A 19879-nucleotide genomic window follows, 5' to 3' on the forward strand; every position below is an offset into this window, starting at 1 on the left:
GGGTCCAGTGACCAGATATGAATCAGAACAACCAGAGAGAGCCCTGGATGTGAGGTAATCAGGGTTAAGTGACTTGCCCAAGGTCACGTAGCAAGTGTCAGGTGTCTGAGGCTGGATTTGAACTCCGGTCCTTCTGACTCCAATGCCAGTTCTCTATTCACTGTGAAACCTAGGTGCCCCTTATTAGACAATCTGGAAGAAACCCTCTGCTATTTTCAGATCTATGGCAGTGATAATGGAGTTCATGACTAGTGTTCAGGGTCTCCTGACTTCCCTATATATTCACTCATTGATTTGAAACTATGAAATAGTAGGAAGGGATTTTTGTTGGATTGGAAGTTGAGATATTTGCTGGTGTTTATCTTGGGTTTTTGGTAATATCAATGATGATTCTATTACCTACCTCACAGGTTTGTTAAAGACTATAGAGGGTTTTTTTTTTTTGCAAGGCAATGGGGTTTAGTGGCTTGCCCAAGGCCACACAGCGGGGTAATTACCAAGTGTCTGAGGTTGGATTTAAACTCAGGTACTCCTGACTCCAGGAGTCAGCCTCCTAGCTGCCCCAAGACTATAGAATTTTAAAAGGTCCAGGTCTCCCACTGCATCCAGGGCCATGTCCAGGTGTCTTGATCCATATATATATATATAACTATGGAACCCAGTTACCTCCAGAGGAAAAAGTGAGACTGACTTTGCACAGCCCCCCCCCCCCCATAAATCCAATTCACTTGCATGTCATAGCATCAAATACCTGATGACTTGGTTATTTTTGAGATGGAAGGACAAATAACATAGGCTTGTTAATAATTAGCTACTATTATGTAGGTTTTCAGCATACTTTACCTGTCATTTCATCCCTAAAACAGCCTTAATGAGGTAGGTAATCCCTTTAACAGAGGCAAACAGAGGTAAAGAAACCTCCTTAGGGATACATGATTAGTAAATGCCTGAGGTCAGAGTCTTTCTTACTCTAATGCCTAAATTCTACCCACTGTGCATCTTAGCACAAGAAAAGTACTTTGTAAATCCCCTTAACATACTCTAGAAATTTATCCTTGTGGTATATACATATAGTCCAAAGCAGTCTGGGAAGTAGAAAAGAAATGGAAGGCCCCACTGTTGATCTAACTGATAAAAACAGAGAGTATATACACAAAGCAAACAGAATAATGACGTGGGGAAATATGATAAGGAAGGATGAAATAGGCAAACAGCATATTGGTGCTTCCCTAAAACATAGCAGAGGCACTGTCCCTCACAAAAGAAGACCAATAGATAATGCATTATCCTTACTGGTCATATACCCACCCCAAGGAAGTCAAAGACAGAAAGAAAAGTCCCAATTATTCCTCAGAATAACTTTTTTTTTTTTTGTGGTAGCAAAAAACTGTTTAAAAAGTAGATGCCTATCAACTGGGGGATACAGAGAAGTCTTTGACTTCTGTCAGTGCAGGATCTCCTTGTATGAGAATCTGTGTGTAACAGATGAGTGACATGGAATATGTCCCAGGCACTTTTCTCCTGAGCAGAGAAGTTAAGTAACATGCCCAGGGTCCTATAACTAGTGTCCAAGGTAATATGTGAGCCCAGGTATCCTTGAGTCCAAGCTCAGCTCCATGCTATGCTGCCTTAACTTTCATTGGACAAAGCATGCTATGTGAGTGGAATAGGATTGTATTACACTGCCAGGAATGATTAATGTGAGAAATTTAAAGGGGAAAAACCATGGAGAGATGTTTGAATTGATGTAAAATAGGCCAAAACAATCAGAAACAAGCGAACAATACTACAAAATGACCATGATATTGTAAAGGCAAATAACTTTAAAATATCAACATTCACATCAATGCAATGGCCATGTTTGACTCAAGAAGGATCTAATGATAAGAGTCTGTCAATGTATTCATTTGTATTGCTTAAATGTACTTTGTACTGTCAGAGTGGTACTGGGGTGGGAGGATTGAAAAGTGAAATGATATAAAAAAATCAATAAAACATTTTTAAAAATCTACTACTGGCTCTTCTCCCTATGAACATGGGTTTGGTTAACCAACCCCTTCTGTGAGTCTCCATAAACCACATGGCTTACCTTCTATGCCCAAAGTCTCTGGTTGGAGGTCTGGAAAATTCTTGTTTTTCTCAAACTGAACAAGTATTTGTCTAATAACATACCATGAGCAGCCGTCCTTCTTCTGTCTGAAATATAGTCCATTGCTGCAGGCTCTGCAGATCTTTTAAATTCTGTGTGACTTAGCTATTTTTTCATATGTATCCACTTTCAACTGGGCCACACAAAAGTTGTTTGGTCGTTCTGATGCTCTCCCCTCCCTTTATAATCCCTCCTCCAGAAGTTTAAAGGAAAAAGTAAAAAAAAATTCAAAGCAGGAGAAATAGTTTGAAGAGAGTATTAAGTTTTCAAACTAATCTCAAACGTGCAGAGGTGACACTCTAGTCTAGACCCACCACCATTTGCCTGCTAGGATCATAAATTCAGAATTCAAAGGGTCCTTTGAGGTCATCCTCTTTCACCCTTCATTTTGAAAGTACAGGGCCAGGCCATCTAAGTGATGTGCCCACTATCCCACAGATCCAAGAATTTGAACCCATGTCCTATGGAAGGTTCCCAGTCTTCATCCTGGCCAATGGATCACAGTGATTCTTTTATATATGGAAGCCATGGTGGAAGAGACCAAGTTAATCAAAATATGGTCCCTGCCTTCACAGATCTTACAGCCTAAATGGGAGAGAGGAAACATATTCACATTAAATTATTCAGTCAAATTATTTGGGCTGAGTTTTCAGGAATAATAATATTAATAACAGCAACAATAGTTAATGTTGATGATGATAGTTACTAATAATAGCTCCTGTTTATCAGGCACTACTAAGTGTGGCACAGTTATTATCTCACTGGATCCTCACAGCAACTCTGTGAGATATGTGCTATAATGACTATTCTCACTTTATAAATGAGGAAACTGAGGCAAACACTCATAAAGAGGCTTGCCCAGAGTCACACAGTAAGTGTTTGAGGTCAGATTTGAACTCAAGTATTTCTGATAACAGGCTCTGTACTCTGTGTACTACCCCACAAGTTTTTGGACAGTGACAGCTTTGTCCTTTCTAATCTAGGTTGGGATCTGGGGAGAATTTGTGGCTATAGGACATCTTGAAGCTAACTAGACCACACACACACACACACACACACACACACACAGACACGAATCTAATTCAAGGTCTTGGTCTCATTAGGGCTGTTGTCCCAGGGATTGCAGACTTAAGGACCTCCTTTCCATTCCTCTACCCTTAAGCCATAAGACAGTCCAATGCAACTATGGCTCATATTATAAGCAATTAACTTGAATGACAATAGCTTTTGTAACTGGTTGGCATTATAAAGTAGCAAATGAAATGCTCAACATTTTTTGAGATTTTCTGAGACCATTTATTTTATCTTATTTTGGATTAACTGTAGTCCAGTGGCTTTCTATTGTTTCTAGGGTCAAAACCAAACTCCAATGTTTGGCAATTAAAGATCTTCGTAATCTGATTCAAATCTCTCTCTCCAGACTGATCACATAATACTTGTCCTTATGTACTCCACATTCCAACTCTATTGGCATACCTGATGCTCAATATACTCAGGGAAGTGTTGGTAAAATATTTAGCAACCAGTTCTGTGAAAAATTTTATACACACATATGCATGTATGCATATGTGTTTGTATGTGATCACATATGCACATATATATATACACAAGGGTTAGATATAAGTCTAAGAATCAAAATGCTAAAAATTTTATTTTATTTTTCCAATTACATGTAAAGATAGTTTTCAACCTTGATTTTTTGTAAGATTTTGAGTTCCACCTTTTTCTGCCTTTCTCCCTCTCCTATTCATGACAATGAGTAATCTTACATAGTTCATCATGTATTTTATATATATATATATAATTTTACATTATATGGGGAAAGTTGCATAAACAATCATGTATAACATATTTCCACATTTTTCATGTTTTAAAAGAAGAATCTGAACAATAGGGAAAATACCAAGAGCAAGAAAAAAATCTAAAACATTTTTAAAAATGAAACTATAGATGTTGATAGACTCCATAGTTTTTCCTCTGGATATGGATGTCATTTTCCATCACAAGTCTTTTAGAATGGAGTCATCTTTGTTAGAGATGATAAATGAAACCATGAGAGTTGATGGGATCCCACACAAGATAGCATAGAGGAAAAAGTGGAAAGGGCTTAAGATAGCTTGCTCACTTTGGTCTGTTTCTTCATCTATAAAATGAGGATAATAGTATCTGTGGTACCTATCTTGATGGTTTATTTTAAATATCAAATGAGATAATATGTAAAGAACTATTAAAATGCCAGCTTTTATTCCAAAGTAATGGGAAAAAATCTCCAAGCATTGGAAGCAGGACATGGAGACAATCCCTTTTAAGTTGGAAACAATTTCACTGCCCCTAATCTCATCAGTTTTCCTATTGTGACATTCAGCTTACATAGAAAACATGTTGATCCCTTTGGTTTCCATAAAACCTTAATAGAGACAAAGCCCCTGCTGGGTCTGGTTGGCCTTCCTCATGTACATCATGGGAAGATGGATGGTGTCACTTCTCAAATGGATCAGCTAATTCTGGCTCTCTTCATATCCTCCACTGTCTTATCTGGGCTTCTTCTTGGCCAAGACAGATGCTGCTGCCTCTCTCTACTTCCCAGCTCCTCCCCACCCACCCCCACCCCCACCCCCACCCTATGGAAAGGCTGGCTCCCCACCCAATGAGCCTGGCCCTGGTGGAGTAAACACATCCAAGGAGCGGTTTGGGAGGTTTCAGAGGGAAGGCAGCTCATATTTTATTCCCACATCTCAGTGGGTGGTGGTGTCAGAGCACCTCCTATGGGGCCACCAAACATGAAATAGGTACATAAAAGAAATGGCAAAGACTCTTGGGGGTAGAGCAGGGGGAGAAGCCAGTCCAGTCATCTTAAATCATGGGGGTTATGTGTGGGGAGGTAGGGAAGAGACCATCCAGTCATCTTAAATCTCCCTGGGGCCCTCTTGCTGGGAAAGACAGCCCTTTAATTCAAAACTCAGACTGAAATGCCTAAAGCTAGGAAAAGGAAGAAGAGGGAGTCTAAGAGAAGGGATCCTGAAGGAGAGCCATGGAGGGAGAAAGTGAAGAGAATAGGCAGGAAGAAAAGAATGGAGGAAGGAATGAAGGAGGACGGGCTGCGGAGGATGACGAAGAAGGGAAGAGGAGAGGGACAAGGAGAAGGAAAGGGAGCAGATTCCAGCCCCATCCAACTTAACATGGGAAGCCCTGGAAGGCCAGAGCAGCCTGGCTGGCTGAAGGCCAAACTGTAATATTTCCTTTTGCTGTTGTTCAGAAAGGCTTTCAGGGAAACAATTGAGCACAATGAGGGCCTTCCTGTTCCGGCCTCAGCGTGTGAACCACCCAGTAAACTAGGAGTGAGTCATCCCCAATGAACTGAGAATTTCCTTTTCATTTGTAAATAGGCCTTCTCTGCAGAGGCTGCCACGGGGGAGCTGGAAAAACAAGGCCCCCAGGCTGGGAAGGCCTGGGCCTGCAGGCTTTCCATCCCCCTTCCAGCCCTGCCCCCCAAGAATTTGGCCCCTGCAGAAGCCACTGAAGTCACCTCTGGAGGCCCAACAGGATTTCCCACTGGGAGGACAAAAGTCAGTGTTTATACAAGGAAATGTCACTAGCAGATGTGTGTGTGCGTGTGTGCGTGTGTGCGTGTGTGTGTGTGTGTGTGTGTGTGTGTGTGGTGGGTCTGTGTGTTGTGTATGTGCTTGTATCTGTGGGGCATGTGTGCTTGTATGTGTGTGGTAGGTTTGTGCTTGTTTGTTTGCCTGTATGTGTGGTATATCTGTGAGAGGAGTGTGTGTGGTGTGTGCCTTTGTGTGTGGTGCCTGTGTCGGTTATGTTTTGTTTGTGTATGGTTTGTATGTGTCTCATGGTGTGTGTTCTCTGTGTGGGGTGTGTGTTGTGTGTGGTATGTGTTTGTGATGTGTGTATGTATCTGTGTATTTGTGTCTGTATGTGGTGGTATCTATGATTGTGTGTGGTGTGTGTTTGGGTTTGTGTGTCTCTGTATGTGGTATATTTGTGTATGGTGTGTGTATGTGTCTGATGTGTCTGTGTGGTATGTTTGTATGTGTGTAAGTGTGCCAGATCCCAAGCTGAAGGTTGGGAGGGAGGGTTTGGGGAATCAGTCTTGCAGAGGAAGCCACTCAATGGCCTCTGGAACATGGAGCTATGGTCCAGATTGCCTGGAGGCTCTTTATGACCTGGGACTTGGAAGCCAGGAGGGCTGCTGACCCTGCTTGTAGCTTCAGAACCCAGCCCCAGCTGAGCACTTGTGCCTTCAAAATAGGCACAAGTGACTCACTGAACTGGGGAAGAGCAAGTTGCACACTCAATTACTCAGAGGAAGCCAAAGGAGATTAACTTTAAAATATGTGTAGACTAGACAGTACAAGGCATTGTATACAGTGTATTCACCCCATGACATTTTTCTGTAATCCAAATAAAACAAAACCATGTATGTTAGCTGCACTGACTTGTTCTGGGATTTTCAGGGATAGCCTTGCTTCCCTGATACTCAGCTCTTTCAATGTCTTCCACAACCAAAGTCAATCTCCCTTTTTGACGTTTTCCTCTTTCACTCTACACTCGTCTACCTTCTCTGTTTTCTTCTTGCCTTTGCTGATGCTGTCTCCCATTCCTAAAATGGATTTTCTGACCCTGCTTCCTTTCCCTCCCACATGTCCCCTTTGTACCTTTTCCCATGAAGCATAATCCACTGAAATCTCCTCCAGCCTCAGTTTAATGGTCCCTCCTTTATGAAGCCTTCCCTGATCTCTTTGCTTTTATATTCCACCTCTACTTCATGATCCCCCACTGAAAGTCATTTTTCCTTCAAATAGGTCTCATGATACTTTGTGTGAAATTCTTGATTTTTTCATTTTTTTTTTGTTGTATCTCATAAAATCCAAGCTGGGAAAGGGGTCTAATCCAGTGCTTTCATTTAATGGAGGAGAAAATGAGATTCAAAAATTCAATGATTTACCCCAAGATTCTAAGCGTGATGTGTCAGAACTAACTTTCAATCAAATCTTAATTTTAAGCTTTGTTCTTTTCCCATCACAAAGCAAATGCCTTATTTGTTTATGCAACTTTCCCCATATAATGTAAAATTATGTATATAAATAAAAATAAATTTATTTTATTTACTTATTTATTAATTTACAAATTTACATTACACATATACATATATAATATAAAATTTTAAAAGAGCAGTAGGGGTCTTATCTCCTTGGGTATTTGTTATGTAGACTAAGCCAATTTTCCCCTAAAAGAAAAGAAGCCTGATTAGTTCAGGGAACCAGGGTTTCAGATGTTGATGGGACTTCTCACTTCCCTGGAACCTTCAGAGGTCAGCCCAGAGGAATCAGTAGTCTAGGACTTAATGATCATCCAATAAATTTCTTTATCACCCAACACATTTCTATATGGAGATAAGGGAACTGATGCTTTATCTCTACTTAGTATCCTTTCTCTGTTATCGTGTGACAAATGAAAAAGCCCAAGAGAAGTAGTTTCTGGGTATAATTCATAGTTTTATTAATTATGATGAGCATATAATTAATAAAATGGTCATTTGACATTCTCTTGTAAGCCAAAATAAATCAGGGAAGTCATGCTTATAAGCCCTTGGAAGAGAAGATGTTCCTGACAGAAATGGACTCTGACTGGTTAATAACTGATGAGAGAATGGATATTATAATAAAGGCGGGTTTATTCTAATGAAGGGCTTGGGGTTGTGACTTTGATTCTGTCATTCAAGGAAAAAGAGAGACTCATCTCAATCCTTTCCACTTCTGCTTTGGGCTCTGTATGCAAAAAGATATGTCTTCTATTGTCAGTGAACAATGAATATGTTGGGGGTAAGAATTCCACTTAGATAAGATGATTTGGATGGGCTAAATTTTGGGGTAAGGTCAGAAATGTCTTTGAGAGATTGAGCTTTGAATGAAAAAAATAGAAAGGAAAAAACCTTGATGCTAATTTAATAATTGGTGTTATCAAATTAAAAGAGAAATAATCATTTCTCTCGATTGATTCTGTTAACTTCTTTTTTGTTAATTGTTGATCTGTTGACAAGTGTTTCATTTTATCCCAATCCAGGAGGATTTGACTCAGAAGATAAGATCTAGGTTAAATTTTCTTTCATGCCCACCATTATCTAGACCTGTGTCTTGCACCATTGTTTCATGTTTGATCAATAAATGAATGACCTGGGACTTTTTTCTTTACATGTTGTTGACTTCTAAACTCTGACTTTATTCACAGAGCCTTATGACCTTCTTGGTTTCTTAAGTCTTTATAGTTCATCCTGAATGTTCATTTCTCTTCCTCTATTCTTATTGCTAAACTGAGATACAGAGTTTTCTTACTCCTATATGACAGTGCCTCTCCTGACTCTGTTTTCACTGGCTGTCTCTCATTCTGGAATGTTCTCCCTCTTCATCTTCATCTCCTAGCCTTCTACAAGAAGTCTTTGTTGATCTTCCTTAAGTATAATGTCTTCTCCCTAAATCTATACCCAATTTATCTTGTTGGGACACAGAGTGCCCCCATTAAAATGTGAGCTCTTTGAGAGTAGGGTCTGTCTTTTGCCTTTCTTTGTACTCACAGTATTTATCATTATGACTGGCATATGATGGGTTGAAAAATAAGAATAATGGTGAGGTAAAGTACCATTGTGACTTAAATTTCACAGTTGTGGAAATTGAGTCTGACAGAGGTCAAATAACTCTTTTAAGGCCATGCAGCTAACAAATAGAACAAATTTTATCAATGCTTTTTAAATTAAGCACATATTCAAAAGGTCCCAAACTATATATTTTTCTTCCCATATTGAAATACTGAATTTTGTTTCATTCATAATAAAAAAGAAAACTGAAAGAGAAGACCATGGAGAATGAGAAATGTACTATAGGACTGGAAAAGAGAAAATGGTCATATTTTCAAAATTGGGAAATGAATAGCATCTATACATGATAGTTCTATGTACTCAATTGATTCTAGAATAGATTATTAAAAAGATGATTAAATATGAACATAGCAACATCTAAAAAGGAAGTGGTGATTATATAGAACCAGGATAGTTTCATTTAGAACAGGTTTTGCTACACTAACCTTACCTAATTTTTTAAGGGTTTTAAGTCATCTTCTACTCTTCATGATATCATGTGGGGTTTTATTGGAGAGATACTGGAGTGGATTTCCATTTCCTTTTCCAGTTCATTTTCTAGATGAAGAAACTAAGACAAACACAGCTTACTGACTTGCCTTGGGGTCATACAGTTAGTAAATTTCTGAGGCTGGATGTGAACCCAGAAAGATGAGTCTTCCTGACTTCAGGTCCAGCGTTCCAATCCACTGTACCACTCAGATGCCCCTCAAAGCCAGGGAGATCAGGGTTTTTAAATCCCACCTCTTACATATTATCTTTGTTTTCCTGAACAAATCGTTTAATCTTTCAACACTCCAAGACCCTAAGTTGTAGAGAAGGTGCCAGCTGGCATTCCTGGGAATCCCCTAGATAAATGATATCATAGATTCTTGTGGAGAATATGAAGAAATGTAGGCAATATGATAGAGTCAATTAATTCGATACAGATTCAGTCAACAAAAAATATTTACTTTATTAAGTTCTCACCATGTACTAGTTATCAAATAACTGGACTCATAGCAGTTATTAATAGTTCAGTGTCTGCTTGAATGGAGGTCTCTAGTGCAGGGATCTCTTGGCTGTGTTGATTTTGAATATGGTGATAAATAGCATCTTTTTTAGATGTGCTGATGAAATACAGTCAGATGGCTTTAACGTTTGTCAGTCAGAACCAAATAGAACTTTGGTGTTTTCTCAATTGCTCAAATAATTTGTTTACAACGCTGAGCCAGTATGTTCCTTACAAATACCTTCAGTGAGGATGCTCTCTATTTATGAACAGACGATTCTCATAACCATTTTTGTAGATGGGAAAAATAAGCATATTGGTTGGTTCATAGGATCATAGGATTATTGTTTTTATTGTCTTGTTTTGCATTAATAAAATACTAGATTTTTTCCTTCATACCTCATTCAGACACCTTGTGAATTGATTTCCTCAGTGTTTTTACTATTGTATCACCTTCAGTACAGATCTCTTTTATGCATCCTTCTCTAATTCAACTGCTGTTCCCATTTTTTTCCAGTACTATTTATGCCTCTTCCATAAATCTATCTGGTACTTGGATTAAAAAAAAGTCCAAATGTGATGTCTTTACTGTCTGAGATGTCTAAAAAAAATTGTTATAAAAATCTTTGCAAATTGTCTCCATTTTCCTGCTTTTTTGTGGTATTCCTTCCCTTTTCTTCTTTAAATACCCTTAGGACAACTTTGCTTAGTTGAGTTTCTTTTAAAATTTGTCTTATTCTTCATTTTATATTCTGAAGTGTTGTTGCCTCTGGCTACCACATATTTTTGCTTGGCAAGTAAGTTAAATGTTTGCTGACTAAAGCACTTTTTTAACCTCATTCTGTCTTCTTACTATGGTAACTGATTTATATTGGTTAAACTTATTACGGTCTCTATCTGTGCCCTTTCTTTCTTTTCCAGACACATATAACTTTTCATCATCAATAATATTTGATTAGGTCAGGATTGAGTTATTTCAATTATACCACATTTTTTTTTCTCATTTTTATTCAGTCTTCTAGACTTGTACTAATTTTGATCTTTGCTCCATCAAGTCTATGGTCCAAATGGACAGAAACAGCTGACACAGGAATGACTCCGATATCAATGTGTCATTTTCTGTCCTTTAAAATATAATAAATTTCATTTTATGTGATATTATTCTGTGCTTGCCATGTTCAGTAGTTATTGGCTCTTTTCTTGGAAAAAATCATGAAATAAAGGTGGAAGTCTTTTGTAGTCTAAAAGTCATCAGTGTCTCTCATTCCTCTTTTTGGATTTATGTTTTCTGATATATTTCACCTTTTTTCTTATATTTTCACATTTGTACTGAAATTAATGAATGTCAAAGTACATGTTGAATTAATTTGGTGAATCTTATCACATTTTAGCGTCATTTCTTTACCTTGTCATTCTCTGTATCAGATGTTGATGACAAAATTTTGCATTTCAATTTTTTTGGTAAATAATTATCATGAATAGCACATTACAAGATAATCAAATGCTCCATGAAATGATGTTTCCTTTAAATGTGTGAAAAAAGTAACACAACCAGTCCTTAGTTATGTTGTTGAAAATCTGTGAACCATTGTAACATTCAAATTCAACTTTTTCTGATTCATTTAAATTTAAAAAGTCTTCTCTAGTATTTTTACTCCTTGGGTCAGTGGAATAGAAACTCCCATTTAAAGTATCAATAGCAAAGTTAAAGTTTATAAAGTTATAAAGTTTATAAGGTTTATAAGCATCCTCTGAGTCCTCTCCCCTTTATCTCTGTCACTGTCAGCATGGCAGCAGAAGTAGGAGGGATCTAGACAAGATCATAGGCCATCCAGTATTTTTCTTTATATCATGGGTTGCAGTGGTCAAGTAATTCAGTGGTCTACTGGAGAGAAGCTTCTTTCTGATTAGCTGGGCTGGACCTCAGAAGGCTGACTCAGTTGAGGTCTCAGGCTTCAGTATTAGACTATGTTTGAAGAATTTATACGATAGTAAGATCTGTCAGATCTTATACTCTACAGGTATGGTTTTTCTTTAAAACTCTCCATTCCTTAAGAATTCTTAGAACTGAATTAAACAGGATTAAATTTAAGAGGAATGAAAGTTTTCACACTTGGATTTGAAAAATCTATTTCATTAACGTAAAGATATAGCTATGCATAGCTAAATAGCAATCATCTCAAAAACATCTGAGGGTTTTATTGGACCACAAATTTACCATGAGTTAGCAGATTAGTGTAGCAGACAAAAAAAAAAGCCAATTTTGGGTTTCATTGTAAGAGACATAGATGCCAAGATAAAGGAGATAATAGTATCCCTGACGCACTGCTATCCAAGTATGACCGTATCACAAGTATTTACATTTTTTATGTTCCTGGCACATAATCAGCATTTAATAAATGTTTGTGGATTAATTGGTAGAATTGTTAAACAGAGAGGGGAAGGGAATAAAGTGAATAATCCTTTTTTAAAATTTTTAAAAATTGAAAAAAAATCAGTCATTAGCATGTAGCTTTTGTTCTTACTCACTTCTCTCATCTGCTGAAATGAATGAAAAAAAGAAATACAATATCTCTGTATAGTCAAGTACTAGAAATTCCAACATTGACCAGTTTTGAAAATGTATTTCTCATTCTGCACTTTAGTTTATCATCTCTTTAACATGAGATGGGTGATGCTTTTCTTCACTGGTCCTCTGAATCAAGCAAAGTCATTTCCTTTAGTTGATTGGAGTCTTTCAAATTATCCATTTTTGAAATATTGATATTATAGTATAAATTCTTCTACTCAATCTGCTCACTTTGCTCTGGAATCAGTTTATACAAATCTTAGGCCTTGTTAAAACAATCTTTTTCTTCATTTCTTATAGCATAATGGTATTCTATTATATTCATACACTATAATTTATTCTGCCATTTTCCAATGATGGAGTAGGTATTCTTTAACAAGGTTTTTAGCACAATATTTGATAACATATTTCATTTCATTCTTCTGAAAAAAGTGGGCAAGATGATAGTATAATTAGGTGAATTTGGAACTGGTTAAAAGACAAAGCACATAATCACTAATAGATGTCAAGCTGGAAGGAGGTCAACTTCTACACAAAGCCTTTTTTGATCTCAACAACTGATGGTACCCTCCTTCCTTAACTACCTTAATTTATTGTTATTTTGTATTTATTTTCTCTTTCTCTCCCTCTCTTTTTCTCCCTGTCCTCTATACCACTTTCTCTCTACAACTTTATATACATTTATTAGAATATGTTCCTTGAGAAAAGACCATTCGTCCTTCCCATCCACCTTCCCTTCCTCCCTCCCTTCCTTCCTTCCTTCCTTCCTTCCTTCCTCCCTCCCTCTCTTTCTCTTTCTCCTATATCCATCCCATAACTCTCAGTCTCTTGATCCTTCACTTCTTTCCTGGACCATCACCTCTTCAGTGGATACATTCCCCCTCTCTTAAACTCTCTATCATACTCTTCTCTTTGATTCTTTTCCCCCTTAATCTGTTCCCAATCCTTTCCTCCCAAATCTTGATCTTAGATTACTCTTAGTGCCTTTGCTCCTACTCACATCATAAAATCACGATGATGAGGTCCATAAAAGTCTATATCACATTATTTCAATCAAATCTTCACTATAGCAAGGTAATCATTTAATATCTCCTTTACTGGCTCACTATCCCAATTACCATAGCAGTTTTTGCAGATCTTTTCATCTCTTCTTACATTTTCCATGGTTCTCCTACCTTTTCAGTTGAAGATTTTGACACATTTCGTTGAAAAAACTTGGGAGCATTCATTAAGCTCTCCCTCTTCTCTTGTCTTTCTTTCCAAAAAATTAGAGCTAAACGAAAGTGGAATGGCTACGTTGGGACTCCAGGTAGATCTTCAAATAGTATTTGAATGAGGACTTGAGGGATACTGATGGAAGAAGTTCTTGACCACATTGGAACTGAATGCTGAAGCCCCTCTGAATTTCCTCTGAAGGCCCTTTCAACCTGTAGCTTTGTGAATGTTGATAATCGATCAGTTTTAACTTGAAAGAGATTTTCAGTGAAGGTAGTCATAACCCTTTTGACATTTTTATCAATCACTTGAAACAAGACAAGCAGTAGATGGCATATTTAACAAAACTGTGAGAGATACAAAGTCGAGAGGCAGAGCTAACAGATTGAATAATAGTGTTATGTTCAAAATAATCCTGATAGGGCTAATTGCATTAAATAAACAAAATGAAATTTAACGGGGATAAATGTATTTTGCTGTTAGATTAAAAATTCAATTGCCTAAGAACATAATAACAGTGTCCTGATTCATAGTATTTCATGTGAGTGAGACAAGGGTATTTGAGTTGACTACAAACTTAAATAAACTCCTATGTAGCTGCCACACAACAAAGCAAAACAAAAACAAAACCCAAAGGAATCTTATGTATCGTCATAGGTTCCTAATGCCCACACTTTGGAAACCAAAAATCTTGCTCTGCTTTAGTCAGGCCAAATTTTAAGATAGACATTGACAAGCTATGGCTTGGTTGATAATGGGGATATCAAACCATGCTATTGAGAGGGATACTGGAAAGAGGGAAATTATTAAACTTAGAGAAAATAAGATCATCCTATTTTTTTCTTTCCTAGTTTTTATTTTTTCTATTCTTAATTTTTCCCTTGAATTTCTTTTCTTTCTCTCCACTGAAAAACAAAATAAAAGCAAAAACCTATAATAAATAGAGTTAAGCAAAACAAACTTTCATATGTCATCTCCAAAAATGTATACCTCATCATGCATATTCATCCACCACCTTTTTGTCAGAAGATAGAGAGCATTTTTATCATTTTTCTTCTGAAAACATAACTGATTATGGTGTTAATCAGAATGATTAAGTCATTCAAAATTTTTTATTTATGATTTTACATCATTGATAATATAGGATAAATTTGGGGGATCTGTTTATTTCATTTTGCATCAATCCATACAAGTCTTTCTAGATTTCTCTAAAATCTATCTATCCATTTATCCTTCCTTCCCTCCCTCCCTCCTTCCTTCCTTCCTTCCTTCCTTCCTTCCTTCCTTCCTTCCTTCCTTCCTTCCTTCCTTCCTTCTTTTCCTTTCTTTCCTGACTTTGATTATTATTCCCTCTCTGACATTTACTGGTAGTGTGACCCTGGACAAGTCACTTAATCTCTCTCAGCATCAGCCAATATCTTGTTTACCTAATAGTCATGTCTATCTCACAGAGCTGTTTTTTGAGGATTAAATGAGATAATGGATACATTAAAGACCTTGGCAAACTTTATAACACTATAAATGTGTCAATTATTCGTATTGATCCAGGCTAAAGATCCCACAGACGAACTGTTTCTCCTCTGTTCTTGGCAGTGGAAACCTTTTTGTCTGGTAAATAAAACAACAAAAACCATAGTCATAAATAATAGAAGAAATGTAGTTTCTTTTAATGAGGAAATAGATCTGGATTTTATTTATTATCCCCAGTAAACCATGAATTTGTTCCAGAAAATGACATGATCATTAGTGCAGAAAAAGGCAGTATTGCTTAGGAAATAGAGAGCTGTCTTTGGAACAAGAAGGACTGTGTTCAAATTATTCTCCTACGTATTTTGCCTGTTAATCACAGGTAAATCTCTTGAACTTTTCATTGTTTCTGACAACTATCAAAGACTGAATTGCAGGGTCTGCTTTGGTTGAGACAGTTCCCTGAGAGTTCTCTATCCTCAAAGGTGTAGCACAGTCAGCAGATTGTTAAATTCTCAGTGTGAAGGTGTGGCTAGGTGGTGCAGTGGATAGGGCACCTGCCCTGGAGTAAGGATTACCTGAGTTCAAATCTGACCTCAGACACTCAATAATTACCTAGCTGTGTGGCCTTGGGCAAGCCAATTAACCCCATTGCCTTGCAAAAAAAAAAAATCTAAAAAAAATTGTCAGTGTGAGTAGTGATACTTCAGAATTCAACAAATGCTACAAATTAATTTATTGTTTTAGTGATGGTCCAGACTTTAAAAAGTGATGGAGAGAACATTAATGTTGCGATTAATCTTAAAATTTTGTCAAGAGCTGATTGTTAAACATTTGCCAGTATACTGCAATTAATGGTATCATTGCAATTAAACGTCTCATTGAAAATAAAATCAAATGAATCAGAGTACTGAATTCTGGACGAGTCACAGTTAGCCTCTGGCAAATTTGCAGAACAGATGAAGTTTGTTTTTGACATTCTAAACCTTCAAGTCAGCAGCATATGACCCACTTGGTAGAGCTTACTCCCTCTCTCAATCACAGACTTTCAGGGCTCTCCCCTTTCTTCTTTCAAAATTTCAGGGAAACAATTTGATGAGTTCTTTGACCTTAAGATAATAATGACTGGTCAGGATTAATATTTGTTAGCACATCTTTTCCTGTGAGACAATACCTATGTAATACTGTCTCCCAGATCATTTTTATCTTCTTCCCTGTCCTTATCCAACTGCCAGAATTCCTAGTTTACTTTGCTAAGAAGCAGCAGAGGAGGCATTGGAACCCTTAAAGTCCCTTTCAGTCTCACAAATCATCCTTTTCTCTCTGCCATCCCATCCTCCTAAACTCCACAACTCTGTTTTCATTAAGGACTAGAAGAAGGAAGATTCTCTTCATAATCTTGTTATTTTCTCAAACTATCTGGCTCCATGTGCGTCTGTAGAATTGATTAGGAGACCATGTACATACAGAGGAACATACCAAGTCCTTTATTATTATGGGGTCATGGTGCTGTCGTATCCAGGGTTGGCCTGCCCCCAGTCTAGGAGGACCTAGGGAATTCTTTATCCCTTTTTCTCCTTTCCCCTCACCCTGTTCATCCTTCCACCCCCATCCAGTGTTAAGATTAACAAATGAATCAGAGGATCGAGGCTAAATTCTTTTTTTTTTAATTGAAGAGAAGAAAGAGCTAAATTTGAAATGCAACAATGAACCATCTAAGTCATTGGTGCATGTGATAGCTCTCTCAAGCAGCTGTTGGTAATTTCATCCCTCCAATAATGCTAACCTGGAGAAGTAGTCACAGCACCAGGATGCCATCAATCAATGGGAGGATCCTAGCCATCAGAGCCCTGTCATGTTTATAGGATATCATAGAAGCAGGCGTTACATAGCGCTGGGTGGGGGAAGGGTGAGGAGGAAGAAGTAGGATCTCATGAATTGCTACTGCTCATGGAGAATCCCCAAGTCATGGCTAGACTCACACTTACTTCTTTTGGATGGGATGTTCCTGTGGCTCATTTTGCATCTGATTTATTTCCTTAACTATTACTTTGGACAAAATAAAGGTTTAAAATTATTTAATAGAAAATAAAAAATCATACACAACACACATGCAAACACATCCAGATACATGCATGTATGTGTACACACATGTATATGTCTATACCTGCATGTTATGTGAACACACAACACAATACATACATAACACAACACACCCTATACACAAATATGCATATAGACACACATGTGGGAAACATATATAGGCAACACAACCCAGTACACACATGTTTGTGCACATACATACACACAATGTATACATGTCTATGTATGTGTGTATATATAGACACACATGCATATATTTATTTATTTATGATTGCGTGAATGGTTAGAGTTCTGGTTTCAGGAAGACTTGGGTTCAACTCTTGCCTTCAATACTTTTTGACTGTGTGACTCTAGGCAAGTCACTTAACTTTGCCTCCAAAAAAAGTAAAATCTAGAGCCTACTTGAATTGGATTTAACTGTCTTGTATTTATTCAATAAATGCTACTATATTTACAAGGTTTCTCCTTTGATAAAATGGAAACTCCTTGATGGCAGGAAAGATTTTTATTTTTGCCTTTTTATTGACAATGACAAATGTGGTACCTGCACATAGTAATTGCTTAATAAAGCAAGTCAGGCAATGTCACACATATGTATACATGTGCTTACATGCATGCACACATGTGATATAAAACATCACAACTTCTGTGTCTCATCTTGTTCTTATCGAATTATTATAACTTGTTCATTTCCCCTAGTCATACCACCTAAAATGATGCCCCCTCAAAAAATATCTAATTAAAAAGCATATTCTTGATGCAAATACATTTTGGAGAGGTGAAAGGAATTAGTTCAATCAAAATTTCTTTTCAATTTTTCTATCAGGATGTGGAACAGTTTGGGTGATGTCCCAGAGGGGATCTTAGAACATGAGGACACTAAGGACCTAGGAGAAGGGAAGACAAGGAGAAAAAAGACAAGTAAAGAAAGGTAAGATGGCTATGACAATGTTTTCCATAGGTCTGGCCTCTTCCTTTTCTGTCTCCCTCTTGTTCATATAGCTTCTTTCTCTTTAGGATCCATATGTCATCATCATCAGCATCATTATCATCATCTTCATCCTCATTCTCATCATCATTATCATGATATGATGATGACTATTTTAGCTCAGCTACATTATGAATTTAAAAAGTTTCAGTGGGCAGACTTGGGAGTCCAATCACCATTTATAACTTTGTTTTTATGGGAAAATATAGTCTAATTTCCAAACAACTGATTTGAAAATGAAGTTTTCAAGCATAACTTATTTCAGAAGTCAGGAACAAAACATATTGAATTTCAATGACATGCTGGTCTTAGACCAAGATCAGAATCATAGCTTTGTTTTTAGGCAGTTGCCATAACTCCTCTCCTCCTGCTCTGATTCTTCTACCCACCCCTCCACTTGAATTTGCATTATGACCATGTCCATTTGCTCATGTTCTAAAAGAGTGATTGCATTTGGGAAGCATTCAGATAGCAAGATGGGAAAGACAGACAAATGCCCAGTCAGAGATTCCAGAAGCAGGAACGAGTGATCCCAAGGTTTTAAATATCTGGCAATCACGTGTTGGAACTGACATCCATTATAGAGCTGCTGTAGGGTGGAAAATGCCATAGACCAAATTGTTTCACTGAGGGTCTCCAAAATAGATGCTCAAAGACAAAGATCATGAGCTATACTTTCCTCTCTTGGCTACTGTTGCTTTGGTTTTGTTTAGATTCAAAAAGGAAATGGGGAACTGAATATCGTTTTTGCAATTTAATGCAAAGTCTGAGAATCAAGGAGGAGTTTAAAAAAATAAAAAAAGAGTACTAGCTTGAGGATCTCAGTTCAAAACCTACCTTTGAAATGTATCACCTATGTAATCCTGACCAGATCTCTTAACTGGGCTTCATTTTCCCTCTCTGTAAAATGAAGTAGCTTTGATAGTGAATGATTACATTGAATGATACAGCTTTGAGGTCTGCACTCCTGTGATTCACTGGCTATTAGGAAGACTGCTATTTTAATGGATAATTTAATTTTGATCACAAGCAGTGGACAATTGAAAATAGTCAAAGTGTGGGAAGCAATTTCTTAATTTAAAAAGGACCTCAACAGGATTTCTTTTTTTCTCTTTTAGCTGCAGAATCATTTTGGATACACAATGGAGGAAATCCCTGCCAAAATGAGACAAAAGACATGTTTAACAGATACAGAATCTCTACATCATATACTCAGTCATTTCTTTATTGAAAGTGCATGTGTTTATACACGAACAAGTTTAATCACCACTCCCTGATGGTGAATCATTGAATAACTATCCCACTGTGAATTGAAGATCACATTTTCCCATTAAAACAAAGTTATAAAATTTAACTTTTTATTGGTCATTTTCTAGATTACTTTAGAACTAGATCTTTCTGGATTATCATATAGATGATCCTTTTATTCAAGATTATTTTTTTCCAGGCAAGGTTTTTTTTTATATTCTCTGACATTTTCAGCTCTAGGATTTAAATTTTTACTTTTTACAAAGCCCCCAAGTCAGTATCTCTGTCTGTCTCTTTGTCTCTGTCTCTGTTTCTCTGTCTGTGTCTATTTGTCTGTCTGTCTCTCTTCTTAATGAAAATCATCAAACACAAATGATTCAAGAGAATTATAAAGGAGAATAATATATGAAATGATGAATTTCTGATATGAGCAATTAATAAAGAGTTTATTTGATTAAGATAGGAACAGAATGGACCTATTTGTAGCTCTATTTGCAGCC

General features: G+C 37.1%; 1 long non-coding RNA gene across 1 annotated transcript; it reads left to right on the forward strand.

The window, feature by feature from the left end:
• The first annotated feature begins 5547 nt into the window (after nucleotides 1–5547).
• Nucleotides 5548–19453, forward strand: LOC141491654 (uncharacterized). The gene is made up of 3 exons (XR_012469694.1): nucleotides 5548–5715; nucleotides 17970–18074; nucleotides 19250–19453. It is a non-coding gene; the product is annotated as an uncharacterized LOC141491654 (long non-coding RNA).
• The last annotated feature ends 426 nt before the right edge of the window (nucleotides 19454–19879 follow it).

Source organism: Macrotis lagotis, chromosome 6 (assembly GCF_037893015.1).
Source record: "Macrotis lagotis isolate mMagLag1 chromosome 6, bilby.v1.9.chrom.fasta, whole genome shotgun sequence".
NCBI classification, from domain to species: domain Eukaryota; kingdom Metazoa; phylum Chordata; class Mammalia; order Peramelemorphia; family Peramelidae; genus Macrotis; species Macrotis lagotis.